The following is a 13,515-nucleotide window of genomic DNA, read 5'->3' as shown; positions in this document are numbered from 1 at the left end:
ATTGCATCTGAAAAGCTTTTTCTCACATACGTTGGAGCAGAATAGTGAATGAGGTGGTTCTCTAAGCTGGATATCCTAGTCCTGCTCACACAGCTGATGGTCTGGTTACAATGTATCAGTGCAGGTAAGAGTTATCAGCCTTTAGCACACAGAGCATTCTCTACACTGATATATTGTAACACGACCTCTGCTGTGTAAGCAGGACTCAGTTAGGATGGGTTTTCACCATCAATTCATTGACAGAAAGCAGAAATCTTAAAAAATGTTGAGGAATTGAAATGCAAAGTACATTAGAAAGTGTCAGAACTTCCTTCGCAGCTTGCAGGGGTAAGTGACGATATTACTGGAGATATTGCAGCACCGCTTATGAGGGCTCATTATCAATGATGTTGCGGCGAGCCCGGCAATGTTTATGGGGCAGTCTGGAAAATGCTAAAACTTTGGTAAGTCTGATACACAAATACAAGCCACTGCCTGGCAGGAAACACCAGTATTTATAACACCAAACTCTACAGCAGTCCAAGGGTTAACACCGCAGATAAATAGAAGAGCTGAATATCTACTGTAATGATGGAATCTTTCCAAGCCCAAAGACAAACATGAAAGTTTTATTCAACTTTAATACAAAAAAGAGAAAATAATGAAACAAGTCTATGCAAACAATGCACAAAATAGAGGTGTGTGTGTGTGTGTGTGTGTGTATGGTGTGTACATGGTGTATATTTAGAGTGAGTATATGTATGGTGTGTGTGTGTGTGTATGGTGTGTGTGTGTGTATGTATGGTGTGTACATGGTGTATATTTAGAGTGAGTATATGTATGGTGTGTGTGTGTGTGTGTGTGTGTGTGTGTGTGTGTGTGTGTATGTATATATGTATGGTGTGTGTGTGTATGTATATATGTATGGTGTGTGTGTGTATATATGTATGGTGTGTGTGTGTGTGTGTGTGTGTGTGTGTGTGTGTGTGTGTGTATGTTGTGTGTGGGGTGTATATATTTATAGTGTGTGTATGGTGTATATGTATGATGATGTGTGTGCGTGTATGTACAGTGTGTATGTATAGTGTGTGTATGTATGTACAGTGTGTATGTATAGTGTGTGTATGTATGTACAGTGTGTATGTACAGTGTGTATGTATAGTGTAGCGCTCCTGCTGGTGGTCCCCGCCATAGGATTACTCACGCCTGCCGCCCTTGATGTGGTGTTGATTCGGCGAGCCTCACTCTTTGGTATACCTCACAGTTGTCTCCTGGTCTATTGGCCCGGCTGCTACTAACACCGGGACCACGTCAGGAGGCAGCGACCTGGCAGTCTCCCTGCAGCGAAGTCCAGATCCCAGTAGGTGATTAAAGGGTGAAGACGCCACCTCCTGAGGTGGTCCCAGTGTGAGTAGCAGTGGAGCCAATGGACTAGGAGACAACTGTGCAGTACACAGAGGGCCAGTCATTGGCAGCTGATACAGTAACAGACGGGCACAGGTCGGAGGACACAGGTATGTAGCAAGTAGTAGGGCTCAGGTCGCTGCGGGACGAAGGTTGGAAACAGCTGCAAGGCCACAGACTGGTAGCAGGTAGCTAGATATGGACTATTAGCAAGTAACTGGATGTGGACTAGTAGCAGGTACCAGTATACGGAATGGTAGCCGGTAGCGGAATACAGACTGGAACCTTCGCAGGAACAAACTAAAGTTGCACCAAAGTTGCTCTGGCATCAGGTGACCAGGAAGACTGCCTTAAATATGAACGGTGCATCAGGGATTGGTTGGGCATGATAATGAATGCACGCTGGCCCTTTAAGAAATGGCAAGGGAGTGCGCGTGTGCCCTATGTTACATTGCGTGCAGAGCGGCAGCTAGCAGAGGGGAGAGAACCACAGTAACTAGGAACAGAGGCATAATGGGGGAGGCAGCATGCCGGCGGGCACGGATCGCCAAACCAACACCACATCTGGAGTGCCGGCGCCAGGTGAGTAATCTGATGTTGGGGACCGCCAACAGGAGTGGTACCCACCGCCAGCTATACAGTGTATACATATGGTGTGTGTGCATGTATAGTGTCTATGTTGTGTGTATGACTATACGTATGTATAGTGTGTACGTATGTATGTACAGTGTGTGTGTGTGTGTGTGTGTGTGTGTGTGTGTGTGTGTGTGTGTGTGTGTGTGTGTGTGTGTGTGTGTGTGTGAGAGATAGATTATATAAAAAAAAACACAGAAAATCACATTGTCAGAATGATCTATATTTATTTGCATTGCGCACAGAGAAATAAGTATGTGACCCCCTACCAACCATTAAGAGTTCAGCCTCCTCCAGACCAGTTACTGCTCCAAATCACCTTGGTGCCGGCATTATAGACAGCTCTTACATGGTCACCTGTATAACAGACTCCTGTCCACAGACTCAATGATCAGTCTGACTCTAACCCAGACATGGGCAAACTACGGCCCGTGGGCCACATACGGCCCGTTAGGCTTTTTAATCCGGCCCGCCGAACTTGTCCAAATTATAGTAAAAACCTCCTTTTTTTTCCCCTTTCCCTGCAATGCCCACGTTTTCCCAATAGATGGCGCACTCAAAACACATTGACCGTTGTTAATGTGGAGCGTATTTCTCTTTATTTCACTTTAATTTTCACTTCGTTTCACGTCACCATTAAGCCCTTCGGTTTTCAAAGAGTACAATATCAGCCGTCACTTTGCCACGAAGCATGCAAACTATGCTAGCAAGCAGTCAACACAAGAACGGGCGGCTACTGCTCAGAGGTTGGCAGCTCATTTACAGAGTCAACAGAACTTTTTTCTTGATAAATCACAGTGCGTATGTTATTTTAATCTATTGACATTTCCTCCTCCCAGTATCTGCGAAATAGTATGTAAATGCCATATCTTGCATATTCCTTGAGACAAATTTATTAACTGATAAGGGCTATTTTTCACATTTGAAAGACAGTTAATAAATTGGGTTGTAGTGTTCTTACTGTGCTATGAGGTTTGCACACACTACATTTAATGCTTTAGTATATCCGGCCCAAACACTCCCTCCAAATGCTCCTGGCCCGGCCCCTCTGTCAAATTTTAGAACCCATTGTGGCCCGCGAGTCAAAAAGTTTGCCCACCCCTGGTCTAACCTCTACAACATGGGCAAGACCAAAGAGCTTTCTAAGGATGTCAGGACAAGATCATAGACCTGCACAAGGCTGGAATGGGCTACAAAACCATAAGGGTATGTTCACACGTACTCAACAAAAACGTCTGAAAATCCAGAGCTGTTTTCAAGGGAAAACAGACCCTGCTTTTCAGACGTTTTTTTACCAACTCGCATTTTTCGCGCCGTTTTCGCAGCGTTTTTTACGTCCGTTTTTGGAGCTGTTTTCATTGGAGTCTATGAGAAAACAGCTCCAAAAACGTCCAAAGAAGTGTCCTGCACTTCTTTTGACGAGGCTGTATTTTTACGCGTCGTCGTTTGACAGCTGTCAAACGACGACGCGTAAATAACAGGTCGTCTGCACAGTACGTCGGCAAACCCATTCAAATGAATGGGCAGATGTTTGCCGACGTATTGTAGCCCTATTTTCAGACGTAAAACGAGGCATAATACGCCTCGTTTACGTCTGAAATTTGGCCGTGTGAACCCAGCCTTAGTAAGACACTGGGTGAGAAGGAGACAACTGTTGGTGCAATAGTAAGAAAATGGAAGACATACAAAATGACTGTCAATCCACATCGATCTGGGGCTCCATGCAAAATCTCACCTCGTGGGGTATCCTTGATCCTGAGGAAGGTGAGAGCTCAGCCGAAAACTACACGGGGGGAACTTGTTAATGATCTCAAGGCAGCTGGGACCACAGTCACCAAGAAAACCATTGGTAACACATGACGCCGTAATGGATTAAAATCCTGCAGTGCCCGCAAGGTCCCCCTGCTCAAGAAGGCACATGTACAGGCCCGTCTGAAGTTTGCAAATGAACATCTGGATGATTCTGAGAGTGATTGGGAGAAGGTGCTGTGGTCAGATGAGACTAAAATTGAGCTCTTTGGCATTAACTCAACTCGCCATGTTTGGAGGAAGAGAAATGCTGCCTATGACCCAAAGAACACCGTCCCCACTGTCAAGCATGGAGGTGGAAACATTATGTTTTGGGGGTGTTTCTCTGCTAAGGGCACAGGACTACTTCACCGCATCAATGGGAGAATGGATGGAGCCATGTACCATCAAATCCTGAGTGACAACCTCCTTCCCTCCACCAGGACATTAAAAATGGCTCGTGGCTGGGTCTTCCAGCACGACAATGACCCGAAACATACAGCCAAGGCAACAAAGGAGTGGCTCAAAAAGAAGCACATTAAGGTCATGGAGTGGCCTAGCCAGTCTCCAGACCTTAATCCCATCGAAAACTTATGGAGGGAGCTGAAGATCCGAGTTGCCAAGCGAGAGCCTCGAAATCTTAATGATTTACAGATGATCTGCAAAGAGGAGTGGGCCAAAATTCCATCTAACATGTGTGCAAACCTCATCATCAACTACAAAAAACGTCTGACTGCTGTGCTTGCCAACAAGGGTTTTGCCACCAAGTATTAAGTCTTGTTTGCCAAAGGGATCAAATACTTATTTCTCTGTGCACAATGCAAATAAATATATATAATTTTGACAATGTGATTTTTTTATTTTTTTTTATATATATATAATCTATCTCTCACTGGTAAAATTAACCTAGCCTAAAAATTCTAGACTGTTCATGTCTTTGACAATAGGCAAACTTACAAAATCAGCAAGGGATCAAATACTTATTTCCTTCACTGTATGTACAGTATGTGTGTATGTAAGGTGTACATGTATGTATGTTGTGTACGTATTCATATTGTGCGTGTATGTATGTTGTGTGTGTGTGTATGTATGTATAGCGTGTATGTATGTTGTGCGTGTAAGGTGTGTGTACGCATGTATGGTGTGTATGTAAGGTGTGTATGGTGTGTATGTATGTATGTTGTGTATGTATGTTGTGTATGTATGTATGTTGTGTATGTATGTTGTGCGTGTAAGGTGTGTGTACGCATGTATGGTGTGTATGTAAGGTGTGTATGGTGTGAATGTATAGTGTGTATGTATGTATGGTATATGTGTGGTGTGTATGTATGTTGTGCGTGTAAGGTGTGTGTACGCATGTATGGTGTGTATGTAAGGTGTGTATGGTGTGAATGTATAGTGTGTATGTATGTATGGTATATGTGTGGTGTGTATGTATGTTGTGCGTGTAAGGTGTATGTATGTATGTATGTATGTATGGTATATGTGTGGTGTGTATGTACAGTGTGCATGTATAAACATTTTTGAATGTCTTTGTCTGTAATAAAGTATTTTTTGTGTTACTCTATGATCTCTGTGCAGTAATTGACTCCATCCTTGTAGGTTTTCTTCATGTTGTTTTGGGTCTATGCAGCAGGTAACGCTTGTAACTATTTTTAGCGTTTTTGACACGTTTACACATAGGTGTTTTTTTAGCGCCGTGTGATCAAGGCCGTACCATATTTTAGCTTGATTTTTTATTAATGCAATAAATGTAGCACCGCTCTTCACCTCAGTATTCAGGGATGTGGGAAAAAGTTGGAAAATGTCACTTAGTAAAAACAACACATTATATAAAGCAATCCCGGAAACTCACCAGGATGAGCGAATGGATTGAAAACTCGGACTCATCATCTTTCTTGTCGGCAGATCTCACGGATTTATTCGGCCATAAAAAATTTGGTAATTGGTTCTAGAATTTCTATTTGGAAGAATTTGATGATTTCAATACAATCAGTGCCGGACGATATTCTAGTCATTGGTCTTCCACTAGTAGATTATCAGGTGAGAGATGTGGTCTAAGTGCGGTAGGTGATACAGCGTTGTATACATGTAATGTTCGGACTTCTTGGGGAGGGGGGGGGGGTATAAGGTCTGCGCGGGGGGGCTGAGGGCCACCATCTTCAGAATCCCCTTCACGATGCCTGGATTCCCATACAGTCTGCTCACTGTATTCCTTCTATGCCATGACGGGAGGGGCACGCTCTCTTGGCAGACCTCCCTGGTACCATATTGCATTATGGTAAATGTGGGTGAGGACCCAGTGACTGCACCTTGTCCACTGCCCGTCCTCTAGATGTCGCCAGTCTTGGTTCAGTTCTAGAGGGCCCTGTCATGTGTTGAAGATCAAGGGGCCTACAGGCGATACTTGCACAGAGGCTCACTACTATCTGTCCATCCCCAGCACAATCTCTACTTGTTAGAAACATAGGTGTAGCTATAGGGGATGCCGAGGTAGCAGCTGCATGGGGGGCCCAAAAACCCTCTGCCCCATAAGACACCAGTGCTATAAATTGCACATGGTTTCTGGGGGTCTGTTACAGACTTTGCAATGGGGCTTGGGAGCTTCAGGTTACGCCTCTGGTTGGAAGGTCCCTTGACAATAGACTATTCACAAAGTGTCCCCCTGCTGGGATCTTCAGCGATCATCTGCAATCTGTAAAGGAAACCTGGTAGTAATTGTTCAATTTCCCTGCAGCGCCACCACAGGAGAAATGAAATATTACAGTGTCTATTCATATCAATGTGTTGTGTGTGTGATGCAGGACAGGTCCTCCAGAGATAGAGACGCCCTGTGTAACCGCTCTCCACACTGGATCCTGAGCAGAAGACCCCCCTCTATTACCTCAGAATTCCCTAATAGGGTGTATGGAAATGGGTTTTCTAAACGAGTCAACCCCATTGATAATACGGTCATTATTGATTGCACCTTTATCCTCTGCTGTTGTAGACCAGGACGCTGCTGAGCAGGATGGAGGGACAGAAGATTCACGTCATTGACTATTTCTCCTAGTAAAATAACACGGAAATCTCATCATATTGCCCGTTATTTCCGAGACACCCAGAATAAAGGCAAAATCACCTTTTTCTAAGGCTTGTCCCAAACTGAATAATAAAAAAACACATTGAAGGAAGCGGAGAAGATTAGCCGGTGACGTCATCAACTAAGGAGGAGGAGTCAGTATGGAGAGCAGTTAAGTTCTTGCACTTCAGGAGGCCGATTACAGGGGGCAGTCTAAACCTTTTAATTCTGTGCTTTTGGGGCATCTGCAAGTCCCATTATCTGCCACAACTACAGACCTCCCTTAAATTATTGCAACAGGGGTTGTACGACATTAGGAGGAAAGATCTTTTGAACAATAAACCCCCCTCCTGTCCGTGTGTCTGGTATTCACTTGAATGGTGCGGAGCTGCAATACCAAACATAACCATAGACAAAAGAGGCGCCGTTTCTGGATTAAAACAAAGCAGAATCTGTGGCCCTGACGAAACAGGGACCCTCCCGTACTTAACCCCTTCACGGATATATGGGTAATGGACACTTTTTTTAAATAATCTTCCTTCGCATTACAACTTCTATTCTTGATTGTTTTCTGGGAATATGGCGGATGTTCCAGCACGGCCACTACCCCGATCTCTAGAAGGTGGTGATATGACTGTAGGGTCACAATGCCAGACTCTACCATGAGGTGGATTTCCCCTTCTCCTTTAAAACCAGACAAACCACTTTTAGGACTGTCGGAGTCGGATTACAGAACTTTTACCTTATTCTTTCTGGCACATAGAGTGACATTATAGACCCCGACATTGCTCGATGTATCACACGTGTGAGATATGGGGACACTGAAGACCAGGCTCAGAGGTCCTCACAATGCTCCTACTACACGTGACTTGGAGCTCTGTGAGATTGAAGTATCTAAGGATGGAGACGTCCATGTGAAGAAGCCAAAGTCCAGGTAAATGGATCCCAGGTGAAAGGAAGGATCCCGTTATTCCATGAAGATAGGACACAACTGGAGGAAGCACGGCTTGCGTTTGTGATAAACCTTCCTGATCGGAGGAGGCCAAGTTCTCGTTCCTGGCCAGAAACGGTTTCCAGGGAAAGTAAAATCATCAAAGACTCCTGTGGACAACAGCAACCAAGATCCCAACGCCATTCTCCTGCCTTCTGAAGTCGGACTGAAACTCAACTGGACTGCAAATTTGGCCAAAATGTCATCGCATTATAATATACATGACGCTACATCCAGGCTGGGTCTCTGCCCCTCCGGTGAGGTCACCTATCAATGGTGAACTACACCCCCCAAAGTGATGTCCATGGTTTATGGTTCTGTGCTCCTCCAGAATGAGCGTCTCATCAGGGTTGCGGGAAGATTCACATTGAACTGCAAAGTTTGTTGTTTTGACTGAGATTTCTCATGACTCTCCCCCCGACACATGAACAAACCCTGGGGCGATCAATCTGATGTCCTGTCCAATCAGAGAAACTCTTACATAGACGCTGCCATATTGAGTTTTATGACCACCCCAGATAGAGCATTGAAGAAGAGAGTTTGTGAGAATATAAAGTAATAAATAACCCCCGGGAGTTCAACTTCATCCGCCGTATTACCCGGGTTCTGCCCATTTCTGGTGAACAATGTGTTAGTGGCCGCAACGCGGTTCTTAGGCAGTCCCTGGGATTAGATTTTTCTGTTTTCGCTTTTTCTCGATTTTTTTAATAGAATGTTTAGGCTAAAATGTGCGAACAAAAATGGTAAAATAAATAAATAAATTCTCTTTTGCGCGTCTTTATTCCTTATTATGTATCTTCCTCGAAAATAGGTAAGAAATGTAAGAAACAACAAACGTGGTCTTGAAATGGGATTTCGGTTGCCGGTTTCTTTTTCAGTCATTTTTGTGTTTTTATATTTTTGCTGTATACTATGTGTAGCGTGACAGGATCAGGAATTGCAGGGGATCAAGGACACAATTATAATGGTCTCAGGCAAAGAATGTAAAGTCTTCAGGTCAATACACAGCCAGCGGCGGGGCTCTGCGTCGGTCTAGTGGTCGAGGGTCTGTTACATCTTGGAACCTCTGAATTGGACTCGGCCCAATGCAGCTTAGCACACGTTTTATACTGGTGTATATATAGGCACATGGAGATATAGTGATGTTCCTTTAAGATGACACAGACGGATTTCCTAGACCGATATATCAGGAGCCGAGTGCCCGATATTACGCTGTATATACAGGACATTCCTAAGCACGAGGTTTCCCGGCATATTCTGCTATATAAACACGCTGGTACAAGACATCCAGAGTAAGAAAAGTCTGCGGTTACCAGTAAGTAATAAAATACAGCATGATACGTGAAGAGATGGTGACTATCCTGTCGCTGAATCCCCTGCGCCATACACTGCGTACACCCAATACTTTTCGGCAGCTTTAAAGGGGTTTTCTGGAAGCAAAAAATTACTTTTAGTTAAACTAAACAATGGAAAACATATAACTTTGTAATGTACTTACGTTTCATCAGATGAATGTAGCGTTGTATCCTCTCTTCCGTCACATGACCGCTTGGTAATGTACAATTTGCAGACCCGTCCATTCGCTCCGCTACCCATCTTCCGGCTTTCACAATGTACGGTTACGTCACAAATGACGTAACTGTACCACGTGTTTCCCCATCTGCTTAGAGCATGCATGGTTGACACACTCCACCACGCATGCTCTGTTAAATGATATGGCTGCGTCTTCAGCAGCCGTGTATGTTCCATTGCGCATGTGCAAATTTTAACTATGTGGTGTCGGTGTGTAGTGTGATGGCCGTGTCTTCCATCGCTCGCTCTCTCCTTCTCCTCACAGTGCGAAGCGCATGTGAGGAGGAGGAGGGTGTTTTTTTTGCTCCCTGTAGGAGCGGAATCCCCAACCCCGGCCACAGCTGTGGCCGGGGTTGGGGATTCCGCTCCAGGAGAAGTCCCATATATGGGCACAGTGACGTTAGGGACTTCTGAAGCGGAATCCCCAGCGATGTGGCCAGGGATTCCGCTCCAGGAAAAGTCTCTGCCTTCACTGTCCATATATGGACACAAAAAAAAGAAAAAGAAACCACTAAAACATAAAAAATTATTTCTCTTTTCTGGATTTCAGGTGTAATTCCAAGAGGAAGATGGGGGTGTTCTTCTGGAACACGGAGGTCAATTGGCTTATACATCGGCTCATTAGTAAGACTATCAGCTCCGTGTCATGTCTCGCTCTGTCCCGGGCCGGTGATCAGCTCTGCGTCATGTCTCGCTGTGTCCCAGGCCGGTGATCAGGTCCGTGTCATGTCTCGCTGTGTCCCGGGCCGGTGATCAGCTCCATGTCATGTCTCGCTGTGTCCCGGGCCGGTGATCAGCTCCGTGTCATGTCTCGCTCTGTCCCGGGCCGGTGATCAGCTCCGTGTCATGTCTCGCTCTGTCCCGGGCCGGTGATCAGCTCCGTGTCATGTCTCGCTGTGTCCCGGGCCGGTGATCAGCTCCGTGTCATGTCTCGCTGTGTCCCGGGCCGGTGATCAGCTCCGTGTTGTATCTCGCTCTGTCCCAGGCCGGTGATCAGCTCCATGTCATGTCTCGCTCTGTCCCATGCCGGTGATCAGCTCCGTGTCATGTCTCCCTCTGTCCCGGGCCGGTGATCAGCTCTGGAAATCAGAGTCTTCAGGACGAAGCCTCGTTTGGGCCTTGAGGCTCAGAGCCCATTTTTCAAATCTGACATCTGTCACTTTATGTGGGAATAACTTGGGAATACTTAAAGGAACAGTGTCATCACAAATTATTTTTTTATATGTTAAAGATGTTAGTGCTTTATTAAAAACGTTTATATTTGTGTGTTTGTGTTTTACTTTTTCTTATTTTTACACTTTTTCTTCCCTATGGGGGCTGCCATTTTTTGTTCCATTTCTGTATGTGTCGATTAACGACACATACAGACATGGAATACGGCAGCCACAGTCCCATAGAGACTGCGAACGGCTCCCGTCCCATTCACTTGTGTGTACGGCGTCTGTGTGGGAACTGCGCATGCGCCGCTCCCACACAGTCCAATTTGAAATTGGCGCCGTCCGGCGCCATTTTCCTGTGGACCGGAAGTCGCGGCCGGACAGTAATATTACTACTTCCGGTCGCGGCTTCCGGACTTGTGCACTTGGACCAGCGGCAGCAGACGGAGCGGACGGGCCGGAGGGAGCCGCGGCGGCAGGAGCAGGTAAGAGATTTCAATGTATGTTCGTGTTTGTGTGTGTTTACTACTGTATGTAAACCTACTACACTGTGTGTTAGCTCAAAAAATGGCGACACACAGTGTAGGAGGTTAGACCGTTCAAACCCCTCGTTTATCCCGGCACTAGCCAGGATAAAGGAGGGGGGGGATGCTGAGAGCTCACTAGAGCGAGGGCTTTTTTACCCAATTTTGCAATGCTGCAATTTTGGGAATAGCTCCATCTAGTGACCAGAAATGGGAAATGTTATAAATTAGAATTAATTTATAATATTTCCTGACTCGTGAAAAAAAAAAAAAAATTTGAACAATGTTTAATCACCTACACACTAAATGTTTAATTAAAAAAAACAAAACATGTTTTTCTGGCAACACATTGCCTTTAAACCTATCCAAGTGATTCTGAGACTGGTTTCTCGTGAGACATTGGGCTTTATGTTAGTGGTAAAATTTGGTTGATATATTCAGTGTTTATTTGTGAAAAATGGCAAAATTTTGAGAAAATTTGAAAAAAAGTTGCAGACAGATTTATGGAGACGCTGATTTCATTTTCCAGCAGGACTCGGCACCTGCCCGCACTGCCAAAACCTGGTGTAATAACCACAGTATCACTGCGTCTGATTGGCCAGCAAACCCACCTCACCTAACCCCCATAGAGAATCTATAGGGTATTGTCAAGAGGAAGAGGAGACCCCAGATCCAACAATGCAGACGAGCTGAAGGCCGATATCAAAGCAACCGGGGCTCCCATACCACCTCAGCAGTACCACAGGCTGATCGCCTCCATGCCACGCCGCATTGACAACACCTCAGCAGTGCCACAGGCTGATCGCCTCCATGCCACGCCACATTGATAACACATCAGCAGTGCCACAGGCTGATCGCCTCCATGCCACGCCGCATTGATAACACATCAGCAGTGCCACAGGCTGATCGCCTCCATGCCACGCCGCATTGATAACACCTCAGCAGTGCCACAGGCTGATCGCCTCCATGCCACGCCGCATTGATAACCCCTCAGCAGTGCCACAGGCTGATCACCCCCATGCCACGCCGCACTGATGCAGTAATTCATGCAGAGTCGGAGCCACGGCCATGTACTGGGGGCAGATACTGGACAGACTTCTCAGTAGGACGACATTTCCGTATTAAAAATCATCTCTGATATTGGGCTTATATAATATTCTGATTTTCTGAGACACTACATTTTGGGTTTTCAGTAACTGTTCCCATAATCATCAACATTAACAGAAGAAACTGCTGGAAATAGATCCCTCTGTGTGTGATGAACCTATAGAATATACGAGATCCCTCTGTGTGATGAATCTATAGAATATATGAGATCCCTCTGTGTGTGATGAACCTATAGAATATACGAGATCCCTCTGTGTGTGATGAATCTATAGAATATATGAGATCCCTCTGTGTGATGAATCTATAGAATATATGAGATCCCTCTGTGTGTGATGAATCTATAGAATATATGAGATCCCTCTGTGTGTGATGAACCTATAGAATATACGAGATCCCTCTGTGTGATGAATCTATAGAATATATGAGATCCCTCTGTGTGATGAATCTATAGAATATATGAGATCCCTCTGTGTGTGATGAATCTATAGAATATACGAGATCCCTCTGTGTGATGAATCTATAGAATATACGAGATCCCTCTGTGTGATGAATCTATAGAATATATGAGATCCCTCTGTGTGTGATGAATCTATAGAATATATGAGATCCCTCTGTGTGTGATGAACCTATAGAATATACGAGATCCCTCTGTGTGATGAATCTATAGAATATATGAGATCCCTCTGTGTGTGATGAATCTATAGAACATATGAGATCCCTCTGTGTGATGAATCTATAGAATATACGAGATCCCTCTGTGTGTGATGAATCTATAGAATATGAGATCCCTGTGTGTGATGAATCTATAGAATATATGAGATCCCTCTGTGTGTGATGAATCTATAGAATATATGAGATCCCTCTGTGTGTGATGAATCTATAGAATATATGAGATCCCTCTGTGTGTGATGAATCTATAGAATATATGAGATCCCTCTGTGTGATGAACCTATAGAATATATGAGATCCCTCTGTGTGTGATGAATCTATAGAATATAGATCCCTCTGTGTGTGATGAATCTATAGAATATATGAGATCCCTCTGTGTGTGATGAATCTATAGAATATACGAGATCCCTCTGTGTGTGATGAATCTATAGAATATATGATATCCCTCTGTGTGTGATGAATCTATAGAATATATGAGATCCCTCTGTGTGATGAATCTATAGAATATGAGATCCCTGTGTGTGATGAATCTATAGAATATAGGAGATCCCTCTGTGTGTGATGAATCTATAGAATGAGATCCCTGTGTGTGATGAATCTATAGAATATATGAGATCCCTCTGTGTGTGA

The 13,515-nt window shown here is 44.7% G+C and overlaps 1 long non-coding RNA gene across 2 annotated transcripts; it reads left to right on the top strand.

Moving 5' to 3' along the window:
- The first annotated feature begins 1,348 nt into the window (after positions 1 to 1,348).
- Positions 1,349 to 12,212, top strand: LOC142656097 (uncharacterized). 2 transcript variants are annotated; one of them, XR_012849587.1, is made up of 3 exons: positions 1,349 to 1,493; positions 5,713 to 5,847; positions 11,639 to 12,212. It is a non-coding gene; the product is annotated as an uncharacterized LOC142656097 (long non-coding RNA). The 2 variants fall into 2 exon arrangements; XR_012849586.1 differs by lacking the exon at positions 1,349 to 1,493 and adding an exon at positions 1,506 to 1,965.
- Positions 12,213 to 13,515: the final 1,303 nt, after the last annotated feature.

This window comes from Rhinoderma darwinii, chromosome 6 (genome assembly GCF_050947455.1).
Source record: "Rhinoderma darwinii isolate aRhiDar2 chromosome 6, aRhiDar2.hap1, whole genome shotgun sequence".
Taxonomy (NCBI): Eukaryota; Metazoa; Chordata; class Amphibia; order Anura; family Rhinodermatidae; genus Rhinoderma; species Rhinoderma darwinii.
This window is presented reverse-complemented; position numbering and strand designations above follow the sequence as displayed.